The sequence below is a fragment of the Haliotis rubra genome, unplaced genomic scaffold (assembly GCF_003918875.1).
Source record: "Haliotis rubra isolate DU_JTF1 unplaced genomic scaffold, ASM391887v1 Scf466, whole genome shotgun sequence".
Taxonomy (NCBI): Eukaryota; Metazoa; Mollusca; class Gastropoda; order Lepetellida; family Haliotidae; genus Haliotis; species Haliotis rubra.
This window is the reverse complement of record NW_025767153.1, coordinates 580005-598924: the sequence shown is the minus strand read 5'-3', so window position 1 is coordinate 598924 and position 18920 is coordinate 580005.

Genomic DNA, 18920 nt, shown 5'->3' with positions numbered 1-18920 from the left:
ACCAGTTCATGTTGATGCGCATCCACATGAATTTTTTCGACAGTTTCTGTCCAGCGGTGCTCTTTGTAGGAGTGGTACAAAATCCGGCGGAATAATAAATAATAATAATACATTGTTAAATTAGATGAAGCCCAAATAGAAGTAACCCAATCTTCAATAAAAACATTCCCATTTAAAAACAATCTCACTTTAGATGTACGAATGAACATTTTTCAATGCATTATTATTTAGTGCCTTGAATACTACCAATGCTTAAGTCTTTGGAATTAAAAAACAATCGCCCATGCAAATGAACCAGATGAAATGGCGACAAAACAAGTTCCATATCCATAAGAAATAGCTGAGAAAAGCAGCGTCGATTGTAAAATTTGCGACTATATAATGAGCATGTGTTTGTTTGTTCCATGCCGCATTCAGCAATATTACTGTTATATGGTGGCGGACTATAAAAAAGAGTTTCCTCGAGAATTCAGGGCATGACAGAATCACAATCAAATAGTCATGATACCAGGTGTTCTCTGAAAGGTGAGCGTTATCTTTGCCCTCCATACGGACATTCTAGACACTTACACCTAAACACACTATCAATTCAGCAATATTACTGTTATATGGTGGCGGACAATAAAAAGAGTTTCCTCAAGAATTCACATAGTATGACAGAATCACAATCAAATAGTCATGATACCAGGTGTTCTCTGATAGGTGAGCGTTACCCTTGCCGTGCATATGGACATTCTAGACACTTTTCATCTAAAATCTAGCAATTCAGCAATATTACTGTTATATGGTGGTGGACTATAAAAAGAGTTTCCTCGCGAATTCACACAGTGAATGACAGAGTCACAATCAAATAGTCATGATACCACGTGTTCTCTGATAGGTGAGCGTTATCGCTGCCGTCCATATGGACATTCTAGAAACTTTTCACCTAAAAACACTAGCAATTCAGCAATATTACTGTTATATGGTGGCGGACTATAAAAAGTGTTTCCACGAGAATTCAGTGAATGACAGAATCACAATCAAATAGTCATGATACCAGGTGTTCTCTGATACGTGAGCGTTTTCCTTGCCCTCCATATGGACATTCTAGACACCTTTCACCTAAAAACACTATCAATTCAGCAATATTACTGTTATATGGTGGCGGACTATAAAAAAGAGTTTCCTCGAGAATTCAGGGCATGACAGAATCACAATCAAATAGTCATGATACCAGGTGTTCTCTGAAAGGTGAGCGTTATCTTTGCCCTCCATACGGACATTCTAGACACTTTACACCTAAAAACACTAGGGAAAGTGTGGTTTTGTTCGTTGTGTTTCTTGTTTCACGCGGCACTCCAGAAATATTCCAGCAATATTATTGTAAATAGCCAGCCTGAACCAGACAATCCAGTGATTGACTTGGAAGATAATAGTTGTACAGATTTCGATGATGAAGATTTGGAAGTTGGGATAAAATGAATTTTGTATGAACAACAAAGATTCAAGAAGTATCTTCTCTTAACGACAGTAATTATGGCTTTGGAATAGAAAAGTTGGTTTCTAACGGTACTCTGGAAAGTGAGCATGTATAGCTTCCGTCTAGAGATTGCTTTTGAAAGCTGATCAAAATCGTAATACAAAAACGGTTAACTTGGTCCCATTAGGTTTACCCTTTAGGTGTTTAAGTTAATTTCAGTTATACCCAGTACACTACATTTCACACTTTTAGGGATGTTTCTCTCTTTAGAGACTTTTTCGCACTTGTTTTCTTTAAAATAGAATATTCAATTAAATATTGTTATGAGAATGCATTTGTTTTGTGTTTATATACTTTACCGTTTGAATGGATGCGTGAGATGTTGAGATGACACATAACGAAAAGTGTGCTATGAATATGTTCACTCATTGACGACATCAATAACTTGACTTAACGTAACTTAACATAACTTCTGTTCCATTGTAGAACAGTTATAGCATCGCCTTAATTGTGCTCCTTGTGTCCAATTATTATCTTTTACTGTCTTTTGGTATGAGCGCTGGGGATCGAATCTCCCACCTTCCACTAACCGACAGGTACTCTTTCCGCGGTCCACGAAACATTAAGAGCTTGTTGAAAGTGCAGAGGTCACGTTTAGGTCATTCGGCACCTAGAGTACTATTTGATATAGAGTTCCATTTTGTGGAAACCGAGGCGGCTGAGTGGGTTAGATCCCTGACTTTATGTTTTGGTGAGCAGGTGCCTGACTCTGGGAACATGGGTTCGAATCACGGGTGGGATCCGACGCGCAAAGTACTGGAAATTGCACTTTACGTATTAAGCGTACACACAAACATAGCATATGGTACGACAGTTTGACTTTTGTTGTTAGAACGACAGCTGACCTACCTCAGTTGTCAGAACATTCTCATACACGACGCTTAACCTATATAAGTTTTTTAGAACATTCTCATACACAAGAGTTTGACACGCTTCTGTTCAATATAATGCTTTTGCTCTATTTGTTAAAACTAGCAATATGTTTCTGTCTACAACCGAGTCTGAGGGACAATAATACCTCTTTCACTCAACTTGCAACTGCTGTCCGAGGTCTGTCCTTTAAGTGGTGTTGTCTTTGGGAACTGTCCTTGATTCAACGTCCTTGTCATACAACCCACTTTCATTTATTTCAAATCGATGAGTGTTCATACAATTTAACACCCCAAACCAAAATATCTCCATACCTCTTTTTTACAATATAGAATGGAACATATTTCTCAATTGTTCTCTGTATACAAAACTAAATCAAAGTTTACCAAACAAACTGGCACCATTGTAGATATGACATTAACTCCTATCAGAAACAATGGACGATGAAGCAATAATGAAGTGGTGTATATAAAACATTTTGCAAGTTTTTGTTTTGACTTGCTTTCAACATATTTTATCACAAAAGGTAAATATGTTTGGGTACAAGTTCTGCAGCCTTGACCACTATCTAGCCATGATGGAATGAAGACAAAACAGTTGTAGAGGGTTACCTGTAGATTTATTGACGTTAATCTCAACATTTAAAACTGTATGAATTCCTAGCATCTTGTTAGTTATCCACCACCATATTTTAAAGTATTGATGTCTGATATTTTTACTCAAACAGCAAGTCTGTGAGTTCTTGAACCGAGAAAAACATTATTAAGTGTCAGTAAATATGTACCGATTCGCAGTGTTTAGCATTTGACCTTTAGATTAGTACGTTGTCATTAACTCCGTTTGGGGGGTTTCGTTTTAAACTAAAAGCTAAAACTTTCAAAACGATATGTGGTCATTAGTCATCAAGCGACAATATTGTATGACGCTGAAAGTCATCAAACGCAAGTAGTTGCTATCGTGTCAATATCATTAACCTATTTAACAATTCGATGTTTATCTTTATGCCGTGTATAGCAGACAATAAGCTGTTGAAACTGAACGTGGATATCATTCCATCGTTTCAGAACAGTCTAATTGGTCAGAATTTGGTAAAATACATATTTGAGCAAATGGTTTGATGATCTAGACTTTATTATGACATGCTTGTGAAATAAATATCTGTGAGTAATGAATACTTGATTTGAAGTTCAAAGATACAGAAACAGAAGCACCGCTTACTGGCTGCTTTTTATCTTAATGAGCTCTATCGATCTTGAGCGGAGACAGTTTTATCTGTTACAACTTAACGATTTGAGGTGAAGGTGCGTGGTATGTCATGTTGAAAAGTAAGCTACTTTTGCATCCGAGGAATTGACGGCAAAGTTTGAGATGGCTACGCTATTGGAGTTTGATCGTGTCCTGAATACAACTCTCCCTACGAATTACACAGCGGTTATGAAAGTGGAAAATGTACTTGACTGTGCTCATGAATGTATGCATCAGTCCACTTGTGAGGCCATGGCGTTCAGCATCCTCACCCTGGTGTGTGTTTTATACCAGGAAGGCATACAAGAAGATACCTTGGCACCTGCTAACACAGAGGTGTTGGCATACAACCTTCAAAGGTCTGAAGGTTGCAGGGGACCTATGGTTTCAATACCAGGGCCTGGTGAGTTTATATTTCCCCTCCCAAGGAAATATTTTAATGTTCTTTGCACGGTGCACGAACGTTAACTTATTTTGTATAATGCTCTCTGGAAATGTGAGGAAAATGTATTGGCTGGATTAAATATGATGAGTGCTCAATGAAACTAAAATTAATAAAGTATATTTCTATCGACTAAAACGAAGCCCGAAATGGATTCGTGAATCAAAACGTTATACATAAAACGATCCAGGCAACACTTTTGATACATAGCAGCAGTTGGGTCGTCTTACAGTTGAACTATCATCCCAAAGCTGCTGCAGTAGTCTAATACGTCTGAATAACTAGGTTCTATCCTCACGTGTTATTACATGACAAGATACCTATAATTTATCTTCCAACAAGTGTTTTAATGTATTTATTGCAGCACTTTTTGCTCTGTACAGTTGGTTGAAAAATATGCTATAAAATCGTTACTTTCTTATGTTAAGTATGGTGGGCAAGAGAAAGGTCCTTACGTTGTTGAATTATATTTTAAAGCACTAATGCTGGAGAACAGCCAGTGTCGATAATCTGACAACACATACCACTCAAAGGATGTACATTTTATGAATTGATCACCTGTGATGACAACTTGTGTGTGTGAAAAGGGCACACCATATGATATCAATTTATCTAGATAATATAGATAAGAAGATAGGAGATTTCCTATTTAATAAAATGATCCATCAGCATAATGCAATAAATTTTCTCATCTAGCATACCCGGCTTGCCCACTTGGCAAGGGTTTCAGCTATGAACCAACTCTCAACGTCTGTTACAAGATGGTCAGCTCAAGCGACCCACCAGAGAATGCTACGTGTGCCCAGGAAGGAGGTTCTGATCTTCTGAAGATTGACACTCAGGAAAAGCTGGACTTTTTCAAGAATCTTCTACCAGCATTCCCATACAGTAATAATTAGTACATTTACGTATACGGTTTTAATTGTCAGGATTATTCTACAGAGATATATTTGTTTATGCTGACACATTGTTGTCAATGGATATGTGAAAACTGTTCGTATGCCAAATGGTTTCCCTCAAACCAGAATATGCTCTTGGATATGAATTGAATAAAGTTACAAATATATGATCTGTTTAGATATGTGGGACCATTCCTTTGGAGAAATGTACACGATTGAGTAATGTTTTTTTAAGTTATTAGGAATACACCAGTTTTAGCTTGTTTTAATTGTGATTGGCTTCATGTGTCAGGATCGAGTGTCTAGAAATTTCTGTCAGACAAAAATCCCATATTTGAATATTTTGACAGGTTAAGATTAAAGTGAAGTAACTCATGCTACCTGAAGTTCTAAGATTCGTTATTAGAATCATGTAGTCAGTTGACACCTGCCTAGAATGGAATGTATATTACGGGAGCATTCACCCACTACAGCTTGTTCAGCTTGACCTGATCAAGTGAATACTAATGCTTTGTGTGACCGTGTCAAAACTGGTTGGGTCTATTATTGTGAAGGGGTGCACCTCTGTCAGTTGATTGTCAACATGTCCGAACAGCCGAGACAAGGTCGCCGTTTAACATTCTCTGCTCCCCTATTTAATGAGGTTAACTCGACCTGCCGTTTGTGCTATTTGACATCCTGGGTCATGCATATGTAGAATAGCTCAGGTCAAGATGAACAAGCTGTAGTCACACATTTGTACTGTTTGGAGAATGTAGTCTCCTGAATTGTTAGCGTAAATTTTCTGTGTACGATTTTACTCTGAAGTCCATAACGTCGATCTATTTATTGCACATTACAGCACACATTCGAGGTGATCGGATCCCCAGTACTGGAGAATGGGTATACTGGGAAGGAGGGATTGCAAGGCCCTTACCGATTATAGAGTGGGCACCCGGTCAGCCAGATAACGTAACGACTGACCAGAACTGCCTGGCCATGGATGCAACCGGTCAGCGCGATCTCATCTGCACCTTGCGCACACTGTCTTCACTCTGTGAATATGATATGCAATAGGCAACAACATGTTTGGATTTGGTGTCATTTTCCCGTCGATCCATTTCTAACAAACAGAGCAGTTAAACTGTTTGGATGTGGAAGATTTGGAACCTCAGATAACCGTGCATTTCGTAAGAAGTATAACGAATCGGGGAGGTATTCTTTAAGAAACACTATCAATCTAAATATTGTTATAATATCAAAATACATGTCATTTTTGGTTATATGTTACCGTTTAATCTGTATATTCGTTCTTTTATTTGATCAGTATGTAAATATTATTCGTGACTTTTTAAGGTACCAACGGCGAAAGACTTGCTTTTGATATGTTCCCACAATGTGGACATCCCCGTATGACTTAATAAAGAGAGCAATTGTATTGATAAAAACAATTAAGTGTTACGCCATCACTGCCCTGCAGAAAAACGATTTCGTTCTTTTATTCAAGACAATCTGACATGGTTTAGTGAAACCATAGAGCAACAACATTGCAACAATATATATATATATATATATATGCATATATATATATATATATATATATATATATATATATATATATATATATATACATGTATATATATATCTTAATAAACGTTGCTGTCAATTTTGATGTTTGAATAGTTGTTTTTATAAATTGTCAGGACGGAAGAGTTACTAGGCGTGATAACGTCTCTACCATGAACAAAAGTTTGTCCAATCGCATTAAATACGAAAAAACGCACTATTATTCGCCTATTACGGAAACAGTTAATGAGCAGTGACGTGTCATGTGACATAACGTCATATGTGCCTATTGCCGATGGCTTTCTCTTCGATTTTACCTGATAAATTTACAGTGACCATGGGTTCTAAGGTAGTAAAAGATGTCCCCGATGTCGTTTTTGACATCGATGTTAGACCGTATCAATACGAGCCAAATTTACTTCTTGCAAGAGAAACCTTCGAGTGAAGCTGGAGAAGAAGAATCAAGCGAAGCGGAAGCACCACTTAATGTTAAAGTATTTTTTAAAATAGGCGATATCATTTATCAGCAATTAAACTTGTCAGCACAGCCAAATTAATTTACTGTTTACTTCAGACATGGTTCTTATGTCGTCTACCGTGACTTAAAATGAATTTTTCAACACTATAACTTTGTACACTTAATGCATTACACTTTCTCAGTAATTATAAATTGTACTCAATACTTTACTTTACCAATAAAGTGTAATGCCAAAACTAACATAAGTTAGATTTGACCGCTTTCTAAATGGCATTGCTATTTATATATACTGTGTAATCTATAGTTGACTTTCACGTCACGCGTGAAACTAGTGCGCACGTGAAATATGTTTTCATTATTCATTATATTATTTATCACCTTCCTTCTATTTTAGACTATTAATGTGGTATTGATACACTGAATGTCATTGCTTCATTGTCCACAACCGTGGTCCCTAGTACATTTTGTATGGTGATCTGCTCTCAGGTGCTGACGATCCATGGCCCGTTTATATTGTAATGGTAATCGAGTTATTTTACTGTCATTTAGAGACAGATTTTATTATTAAACTTATTTTATGATGGATAAATTAGTCTTCTAGTCACAGCTGAAAATTTGCCGATGTGACAATGATGTGACTCACTCACTCACTCACTCACTCTTTGTCCACAATGTCACCAAGTTGCTTTATTGAGATGGTTGGCGGACTTGTGTGTTCCATAACTCACTCAATCACAGACTGAAAAGATACAAAGCACAACCGTTGAATAAACTATTCCACCTGTATGTTTGCAAAAATAGCACAACGCGGTATGTCAAAAGGCAAATACAAACATCTCTAGTCCATTCCTGTCATTTATGTGCATATGTTGCGTAAATAAACATGATGTCGACACCTCGATAGTTTGTTTTGCTGAGTAAAAGGTGCAGCACATTTGTATCCTGACTATACCAACTTCAATTAACATAATTATAGGGAGAACTGATCCAAATTTGAAGGAAAACCAAGCTCTATGGATATTTAACTTCTATATTGCAATAAGTGCGACGTTTCGGTGTAGGTACTAACACCGTTATCAAGCAAGTGATGAAGTCCTACACTGTTAGTACCTACACCAAAACGTAGCAACCATTGCAATAAAGAATTTGAATCCATAGAAATTGGTTTCCCTACATCTTTACAACTTCTAAAATGCTTCTCAAAGAAGTGATCCATATTTGGCACGTTCAAATGGACCGGATGGGCGAGTTTGGGTTGACGTTGCTTAAAAAAACAAATAAGGGGAGCAAGAGAAATTAAGAGTTTGGTCAAAGTGCAAATATCAGATCGAGATAGAATTTGTGAAAACTTGGCATACATGAACTGAGGGGCGAAACAAAACTAAACATCTCAGTTAGTGTAACAGCTGATTTGCTTTTTTCAAAATCTAATTGATGTATTATCTTTTAATATTCCATTCAAATAATGTCCTGCTCCTGCTGATGTGTCTGTTAATAAACACATTAGTATCGTGACCATACCAAGTTCTAATTTCAGTAAACATATTTATAGTAAGACCTGATCCAATTTCGGCACGTTCAAATGAACAGGGTGAACGAAGTTTGGTTGACATTGCTTTAAAAATAAAAACATAAAAAACAAAGACATGTTGACATAATATGTGAGGAAACCCCAATGTCGTGAAGACCTCAGAAGTGTATCATTCTGTAACAACTCTCAGACATGTTGCTGACAAAACAATGCTTATAATCAGATTCAAATCACTGATCACAGGATAATGATTCACATTAAGAACCCAACTGTGCATCTGAGTAGTGCTTTAAATGGCGTACCAAAAACCAAACACAATGTCACAAATAATTTTAAACTTCTAACATACTGATGCCAACCACTGCACACAGCTAGCAAGTATCCCTTACAGTCATCCATCTGAACATTTTGCTACGAATGAAAAGAAAACATCCTTATTAAACAAACGAACATAACATCCGTGCTCGAGTGGATAGAGTGTCAGTAAAAAATAAGAGGTTCGATTCCCGGCACATTAAGTGATGGCGATGGTTGTTTCCCTGTCTGACGCCCGAGGCACGCACGCACGCACGCACGCACACACACACACACACACACACACACACACACACACACACTACAAATACAATAATGTCGAAGTCGACGTTAAACGTCCTTAAAACCTCTCTCCAATACTTACACATTTTGGATCGAACAGAGTACATGTTGTAATGCATACAAGACTGATTCAATACCACTTGTTTCAACAAGACAAGAACAATGATATACACATCATCAGCTAACGCTTGCACTCAAGGAACTCAATCTACATTCATTGGAAACTATAATCAATGAGTCGTTGGCGAGTTGCCTCAGGATCTAAGTGATTTTCAGAATTTCAACAAGCATCGCTTATTGGCTTCCAGAAGTCAGATCAAGTGCATCAATGATGTCAGGATGATAAAAGTCACTGTCGCATTATTTCAAACGTCAGTAGGAATCCGTCTGTTTTGTAGATCCCACCAGAGGATTTAATCAGCAAGTTTAACATGGCTGCCGCTAAGATGATGTTTGATCTTGTCCTGATTACAACTCTCCCCACCAATTACACTGAGGTTATAAAAGTGGGGAGTGTACTTGACTGTGCCCATGCATGCATACGTAAGCCAAGGTGTGATGCCATGGCGTTCAGCGCTCCCCAACCGCTGTGTTATTTGTACCAGCAAAGCATTCAGGAGGACCCCTCGGCTACTTCAAATATGGACTTGTTGTTATACAACTTAAAGAGGGGCACCGAATGCAATGAAGTATTTGCAAGCAGTCACAAATCTCGTAAGTATAACTAAACTGCGTGCTTCCATGCTTGAGTTTTTAGTTGGTCTATGATGAAGGAGGAAAAAACCTCGATTCAAAACCACACCACGTTCCCATTTCTGATTTGCAAAATCTCGAACATTGTCGCTGGTCGTCAGGTGGATTTAAAACAAAGCGTTCGAAAACAAAGCAAAACAGAAAGCAAATTCTGAAATCCGGAACCGGAACTGAAGTGACATCAAGATGATTTTCGATTTAAAGATGTCCGTTAGTTAGGGAATCAAACATAATAAGTACAGGTAGACATTAAGACAGTTAGGAACATATGCACCATCTAGGAAACTGATAGACAAGTAGACATTGTTGCTATATTTTTGCTGCAAATTATTCTCAGATTCATGTGTCTGAATTATGTATATCAACTTGCTGCTTTTATATATTGAACAGTTATCTCGATGACACAACAAACTTACGTATCGTAACGCAAACAGAAAATTGTCAAAGGGTTACCCAGGAGTCATACATAAAACAGAAGTAGAACTTAAAGCATTCAGATTACATTAACGGATTTCTGAATTATCAGATGTGAAAACGAATTAACGGTGAAGTGTCCCCAATATGCAAACACATTTTTAACATTAAAGAAAGAAAGTGGTCTCTATGGCCTGCTTATAAGATTGTAACATTTGAGATGATGAAACGTCAAGATTTTCTTCCTTGTTCCCTGGTATTGTTATATGACGTCATTGTACTGCAAGCATTAGCTTGAGGTCAGACACTATTATACAGATTGGCATCGTCTTCTTGCGCAATAGCACCCAATCCTTGTATTTTTAACTTCCAGGGAACCCAGTGTGCGATGTGAAGAAAGGCTACAACTACGAAGCTGATATGGACGTTTGCTACAAATACCACTCCGAGAAAGTTAAACACGCAGCAGCCAAGAGTACATGTATCAGCGAAGGAGGTTCCAATCTTCTCAAGGTCGACTCAGACAAGAAACAGGATTTCTTCAAAAATCTCGTACCGTCAGGATCATATGGTGAATATTAGTTCGGCATAGTTACCTTTTCAAGCACATTTTTGCTGTATATGACAGACATATGCAAACAATTATAATCATGTTCCTGTTGTATGAAATTGAAAGGTGTCTTCTTACGAAAAATATTTATGTTCTCTTGTATGCATATTGTCCCTTTTGTGGGCCAAGTACTTCAAAAAGCATTTCTCTTTTATTGTTCAAGACAGAGACTTTACATATTTTACATTACTTGTGGGGTCATGTCCCGTATGCATGGCGAGCTTTAGTGGCAAGGCAGCTCCCCTGCCATTTCAGCGAAATGTGAGGTCAGATGATTTTTGGGGGTCCCAATTTTAACCATGCAAGTTCATCAGAGTGTGTTTAAATATTGCGTTATTCAAATGGAAAAATAAAATGAAAATGGTTTGCATTTTTTCCATACTCAACTTTCCGCCAAAATACCGTCCCCAAAGAGGGACAATATGCAGATTTATGTACTTGGTCATTGGTTAGAATCTGTATGATCAACTTCAAAAACCATATATCATCATGGGCGATCTGAACGGACACAACCCACTTTGGGGAAGTGTTCATACTGATAATAAAGGTAAAATCCTGGAGGAATGTATCTCAGAGAATAGCCTCTGTACATTTAACGATGAATCAAACACTTATCTACATTCAGCTACTGGAACATATTTTGCCATCGATCTGGCACTTGCCGATTCAACCTTGTGTATTGAATTTGAATGGATGGTCCATGGTGACTTATGTTGGAGTGATCACTTTCCCACAATTCTTAAAAACCTCGACCCTGGTGATGATTCTCCTTTATCAAGAAGGAACTTCAACAAGGCTGGCTGGTCATTATATAAGACTCTATGTATTGAACATTTGAAACATGACCTTTTCATCAACAGTGAGAATCCTTTTCAGCCGTTTTTGGATATACGTAACCACATTGCTGGCAAAACAATTCCACAGTCCTCTGCAACTCCACATATTTGTAAACCATGCTTCAATGATGAAGGACGGTGATAATTTAATAACTGATAGAGCTGGCATCGCCAACAAACTTGGTGACACTCACGCCAAGCATTCGTCTTCATCCAATTATGTCCTTGAGTTTCAGAAACATCAGAAACAACAGGTTGTTCACAACCTCTAAAACGTTTTTGTACTCTGAGTAAAAACTACTATTTGATCAAGAAACTAAATATTTCATTCTATTTTTGCCATATAATACTTACTATGATAAATCAAGAATTACTTCATCAAGTCCATTCACTTTCTTCACGAAATATGCATACACTGGTGCCTCCATTTTATCGCGCGTGTGAATGCACCTACCCAAGACTGGAAAATAACCCTGTACCCATCTATGCATATCGTCCCATTTCTAGGACTCACTTTTCCAGTATAACGAATGTTGGGGGAAAAAAATTACTGGTAAAATGACACCCCATTCCTTTAATTTCTTGCCAAAAGAAACTGGCTCACAAAATTTGATGAAAATCTAAGACCCTATGCATATATGGGTTAACTGCAAATTCGAACTGTTTCCTGTAAAGTTTTAATTCAAACTATGGTGAAATGTCTATTTTCATTAGCAACACGATAGAATGCCAGAGGATCTAAACTGAGAACTAAAACAGATTAAAGCTCTATTAGTCTGTTTCGTGTTATAGGAGTACGATGCAGTCAAATCGTCAATGATTGCATTATTATGATTGTATTGTGTCAGTTACCAATGACGTACTTGAAAACCTTTTTACCTAATAATCAACACGTTCCTTTCATTCTGTAAATTACATGAACATGAGAATAAAAGATGCTGGAGTAGAAAACTAAATACTGCTTTGACATAAAACTGGTGACCTGAGTCACATCCAGCTGGGCTGAAGTTAAATTCCACTCCCTTCATGGGTCTCTGTGTCTGTCTTTACGAAATTGACATTTTGTAGGAACAACCGACATCTTTTGATAAGTAAAAGTTAATAGGCAGTTTGTTTCATTATGGTATGGTCGACTATATGCATTGTACAAATGTTCATGGCAATGGAAATCGGAAATACTTTCGAGAGTTTTCAGGGCCTTGCTTCGACTGATTAACAATAAGTATAGAAAACAGAATTACTCCTTAATGAGGACAGACATAATTGGACGGCTCTTTCGTGTTGGTTTTAAACGTCCAACAACAACAGTCAATAATTCAATGCTGATGAAGATTAACAATGCTGATTAGCATCTTATACATAATAGCAGTTAAATGGTAAGCGAATCGTGGCTTGGAAATTAACTGTTCTTTCAGGAACGGTCGCTCTAACAAATATGTATATGCATTTCTGGTTACGTCTTAAATAAACTATTGTCATGAATAAAAATAGTATTTAAGAAGAAGATCGATTTAAACATCTTTCTATTTCGAAAAGACTATTACAGACAAATGTATGGATAAACACTGGTTATATTCTATACGTACGATGTTTCGGTACGAATTCATGTATCGTTGTCCAGCATGAATTTAAAAAGAAGAGGAGAAATATATATACTGTACTTCCCAACTTCTAATATGCCCCTCAAAGAAGTTGGTATATTTTAGAAAATAATCTTTGTGCAAACATAAAAATAACATCTTGCTTTTGTGAAATGATCCGAAAAGCATTTTCATAAAGAGCCTCTTTAAGGAAACATAAGACTATTATTTTCTTGTGGCTGGAGATTTACTTCTCGTTATAACTGTTTTACAGCGTACATCCAAGGAGACCGGCGCAACACAACGGGCGAATGGGTTTACTGGGAAGAGACAACTGCGGTAGTGATGTCGTACAATAACTGGGCGGAAGGTCAGCCAAACGGGGCACCTGGAGTACAAGACTGCATTTCTATAGATCCTACTGGTCAGCATGACGCAAGTTGTGACTACTATAACTACTTCTTCTGTGAAAAATACATGTAACTGACCAATGGACATTTTCGGCAGGAAACAAAGGACCATTTCATGTTTTTAAACATCAGCAAAAACTTGGGGAAAAGTATGAGAAGGTAATAATTCTCATTAGCGTTAGATAAAGCAATTTAGTTTCATGGAACATTTGCTTGACAACGACATTAGAATCTATGTCCAAACGTTGCCTATATAGAATAAAGAAGTTGTATATCCATAAAATAGTCCTCATTCTTCATCAACCCAACTTCTCGAATGCCAATCGAAGAAGACATGTCATCGGTTCCCAATTGCTCAGATCGATGCGTATGCTGTTGATCACTGGATTCTCTGGTCTAGGCTCGATTATTTACATAATGCCGTCATATAGCTGGAATATTGTTGAGTGCGGCGTAAAACTAAACTCACGCACTCACTCCATTAGCAAGAGCTTATAAAAAAAGAGTAAAGGCGTATTTAAATACCATCGAATGCCAATAATACCACAAGTATTACAAATTTATTATATAAGAATATGCTTCATCTGCTCAATATAATTGTTGACAGGTCCAATTACTTTTACGTACAATCTGAAATGTTTTCATGTAACCACGTGACTCGAGTCATGTGTTAGATACCGAAACGTCCTAAATTTAAGATATGTCCATTTTGTTGGTTTCACCTTCAGGAGACTTATAGTACGACCAGAAATTATTGAGAATTTTAGGAATATGTTTAATTGGATTTCTAGTATGAACAACCTTGACCAGCTATCAAGTGCTTGGTTTCATTCAAGAGAGACAACTCCGTTAATCCTTTTTCATTAGTTTGTGAAGAGTTATGCCCCTTTGTTTACGTGCTAGTAGACGACATTTTCAGTGATCCTCAGTATGGATGATTTAGAGAAGGGGAAGTTGATTTTAGAGTATTAATACAAGGACATCAGATCAGCTAAAGTGATTTCAAGTAGAACAGGCATCCCTTTGTCCCCTGTTTATCGTGTTTTGAAAAAATATTGCAAATGGATATGGCATTGAGCACCAGGGAGGCGCAGGTAGGCCCAGACAATTGACTGTCGGTGAAAGGAGGCGGCTTGGTATTTTTGTTTCTAAAAACAAACGAAGGAGTTTAGAAAACTTAAGGCTGGATATGATTGATAGAGGAACTGTGGCCGTCTGTAAGGAGACAATTAGGACTGAGCTGCATGCAATGGGTTGGCAGAAAAGTCGAGGAATTCCATCACCGATCATGAAACCTGAACAAAAGGAGCGAAGGTTGAACTGGTGCTTACAGCATAGAAATCTTAACTGGGACAATGTGGTTTTCTCAGATGAAAGTTCTATGTGGCTGTATCCTAATACACTGAAATTCTGGACCGAACAAACTGAAAAACCTTTGCATCAGCGCCCAAGGTACAGTCCGCAATTTAACGTGTGGGGTGGCATATCTGTGTTAGGGGCAACGCCCCTCTGTGTATTTGAAGGGAATATGAACAGTGAGCGGTACACAGATATTCTCGAGGTACATTTACTTCCATCTGCTCACGTGTTCTATGGAAATTGTTGGATTTTCCAGCAGGACCACGACCCATAACACCGTTCAAAACATTCACAGGCCTGGTTTCGGACCCAAAATATGACATTATTAGATTGCAAGCTATATCCCTAACCTAAATCCAATAGAAAATGTTTGGGGACTTATGAAGGAAACTGGCAATAAGAAAAATCGGACAAATATTGCTGAAATGAAAGAAGAGGTGGTCCGATATTGGGACAGCATGGACCACGACTTTCTAACTTCTTTGATCAGTAGTATGCCCCGCCGCATTGAAGCCTGCATTGCTGAACATGGTGACTTGACAAATTAACTAACTGTTCACGTGTCTTTAAATCTGGAGTTATGTTCTGCTAATATTCACATTTAATACGTGAGTAATGAGTGAAAAAAATATATATAAAAAAATCTTTAAATTCTCAATAATTTATGGTTGTACTGTAAAATAACGCCTCATATTAGCTGGTGTTTCAAAATTACTTTCACCTAAAATCATTAATGGTGTGTTTTGATATCCTACTCAGCATGACCATGTTCCTCATTTGAGATGTTGCAACGACATATGTACGTCGTATTCAGCTGAAAGTGTTAGTGTCTGTCAATACTCCATTTCTTTGTGTTTTGACGAAGCCGTCATCCTCGGCATCACGTCAGATTTAGAAGTACCTGCTTGTCTGATCAATATGAATCTCATCCAGAGGCAGGTATGAGAGAAGCACTTTTCCTATGAAGATAAGTCAGAACATCAATATCAGAACAAATGAAAAGAACGACTGAACTCTTTGTGCAAACATCAAACCTGTCGAGCAGGAACATAAGATATGAAATATTTACAATTCGTATGCAACAGTGTTGATAAAGGATGTCCTGTACAGTTTGTGTTTAGAGTTCTAAAATGGCTTCATTACTTCCTAGTAATTTGCACGGGAAGCGTGTTCATGTTAGTACAAAACGATGCCAGATGTACATTATTAAAAATTATACAACGACAGACAGTGTCAGGATGTTACGAATGTTTGTTTTTGTTAGTTTTGTTTCTCCGTGTCAATAAATAGCATCAATCAATGAGCTTTGTGATACTTTTCCTACAATACAGTTACATTTATACTAGACACTCCAACTCTGTTGCCAGGATGCAGAAGCACGAAGAGAACCTATCAAAGACGTGACGCACTTGAAGTAGTAAGAGAAGAAAGAACATTATCGAAATACACAAGAGCTGTTTAATGTCATCAACTTGAAATCCGACAAGGAGTATTGTCGCGCTTGTGTTTTCTGGACTCTGTTTTTAAGGGTGCCAATGCGACCAGATAATGTTCCTTCAAATGATCTTAGGGTTCGAATCCTTGCTCGCCTGCGGATTTCCAGTTTGTACTCACCATACCCGTGGGGTTTTCCGCATATGCAGTAAACGGCGAAGACCTGCAGCAATTCTGGCATTCCTTTCACATCAACTTGAAAATAAGATCATGAATAACGATCTAACTTAACTGACTGTCTAGTGAACTATCATAGTTTGATCTTCAGCAGTTATTGATGATACTTCTGTACCTGAAGTTCCTGCAAAATATCAATAAATACATTGCAGGTTTAAGGGATTGTGTAACATTTGTTGAGCATGTTTTGCAAGTTACAAAACACGTTTGATATTTTCTTTCTCTCAACCCCATTTTATCCAGGTTTTGGGTAGTGTATCACAAGTGGCTACTCACATTTAAATCTACACGTTCCTAGTAAAATGTATCTATCTAGTCGGTTGAGGTATGTTTCACTGCATAGCATATATAGAGTAAGTGGCCATGGTCCGCCTCAAAGATGTATTTAGAAGACACCAAAATTTTCCGAAAATCGACTAAATCATCACATTCTATACAGTTGTTTGTGGTTATCACTCTTATTGATTCAGAAGGATACGGCGTAATATATCAAAAATCTGTGTTCACAGATATCAAATGTAAAACAAAGTTCTACTCTATCTATTAACACAGATATGTTAAATGATGCTCTTGAGTTGACAAACACTCAACAAGTAACATCAACACCAAGAATAGAATTCATCTTTATGTTTATACATATCACGAAGTGTTTAAAGCATGTTATCTGGGTACAAGTATATCCTTTCTAACAATTCAATTTATCGATTTATACTTTCACTCGCTGGAGATGGACAACCTGGATACTCAAACGTTTGCACCGTACGTGGTTACATGGCTGAAGTACACTTCTCTGTGTTAACACTGTATAATCTGCAACGTCACGTGTTTGTTGGATGAGGCAGAGTGCTGAGCTATCAGTAGGTACATATGTTGAAAAACTCAAGAGATGTCTGTTCAGATGTACAGCATCGAAACCTATAAAATAACTTTCGGAAAGATTCGAAGAGTAGTAGTAGACTTGTAGTGAACATTCAAACTTCTCTCGTCAAAGATAAAAATTATGTTATGTTTTGCAAATGTACTTCCGTTTTTTTCCTATAAGATGCATATACAAAAAGGCCAGTATATAAACTGGGGAAGAAATATACAAAAACCATTTGTCAGTACTATCGCCATTTGCCTTGGTTCATGAAGACATGTACACTTTTGTACTGTATTCCAAAGCTGCATAAAAATGCATACAAAGAGAGATATATTGCTGGGACAAGCAAATGTACCATCAAATCCCCTGTCGTTAATATAAACCACAATCCTTAATCCTTTCAGAGAGAAACTTTCTGTATATCTACAGAAAGTATCGGGGTTGAACTAATATCATGTGGATTCCCACAACCTCAAAAAATGAATGTTTACAATCTCAGATAAGGACAGAGTTAAGTTCTGTGATATTATTTCACCTCTATTCACCACTATCACAAACTTGCGGTGAACCATATTTGTTTATCCATGTGACATTTGTTTGTAAACATGGTGAGCGTAGATACAGTTACATGTCTATATTCAGAGGTTCGGGACAATGTGTTGAAGAAAGCATCATCTAAATGGGAAAATAATATGTGAAACTTTAGATTTGCTCATTTATTACTTCTATGTACGATGTGGGGGTAAAACATTTAGACAAGAAGTAGGTATACCCATGAGCACCAATTGTTCTCCCCTCCTTCGGGGGATCTGTTCCTTTATGTATATGATCAGAATGTCTGCCTGGGTTGGCAAACTCAAAACATGGTTAGGAATGACAAGTCTTCATGGACGATCAACTTCTTTAGTGTACAATAGCGACGTATCGGTATAGATACTTTCTTCAAAACGGTATAAGTATCGACACGTCGCTATTGTGCAATAAAGAAGTTGATCATCCACAAAGACTTGTCATTCCTATTACTTACAACTTCTAGAAAGCCTCTCAAACAGTTCAAAACAGGGTTGTTTGGACAAGAAGAGCCACTGAAGATCCAGGTATATCGATGCTCTGTGGCGGTGTGTGGTCCTGTGCGTAGAGCTCAGGTCACAATCAGTTGAAGTTAAGCAACGTTGGTCGCGGACAGTCCCCGGATGGGTGACCGTGTTTGGCAGCTTGACTCCTGAAAGTTTCTAGGACTTCAGTCCTGCCCCACAACGAAGCACGTGTAATACATGTGGTCTCACCTTAGGCAAG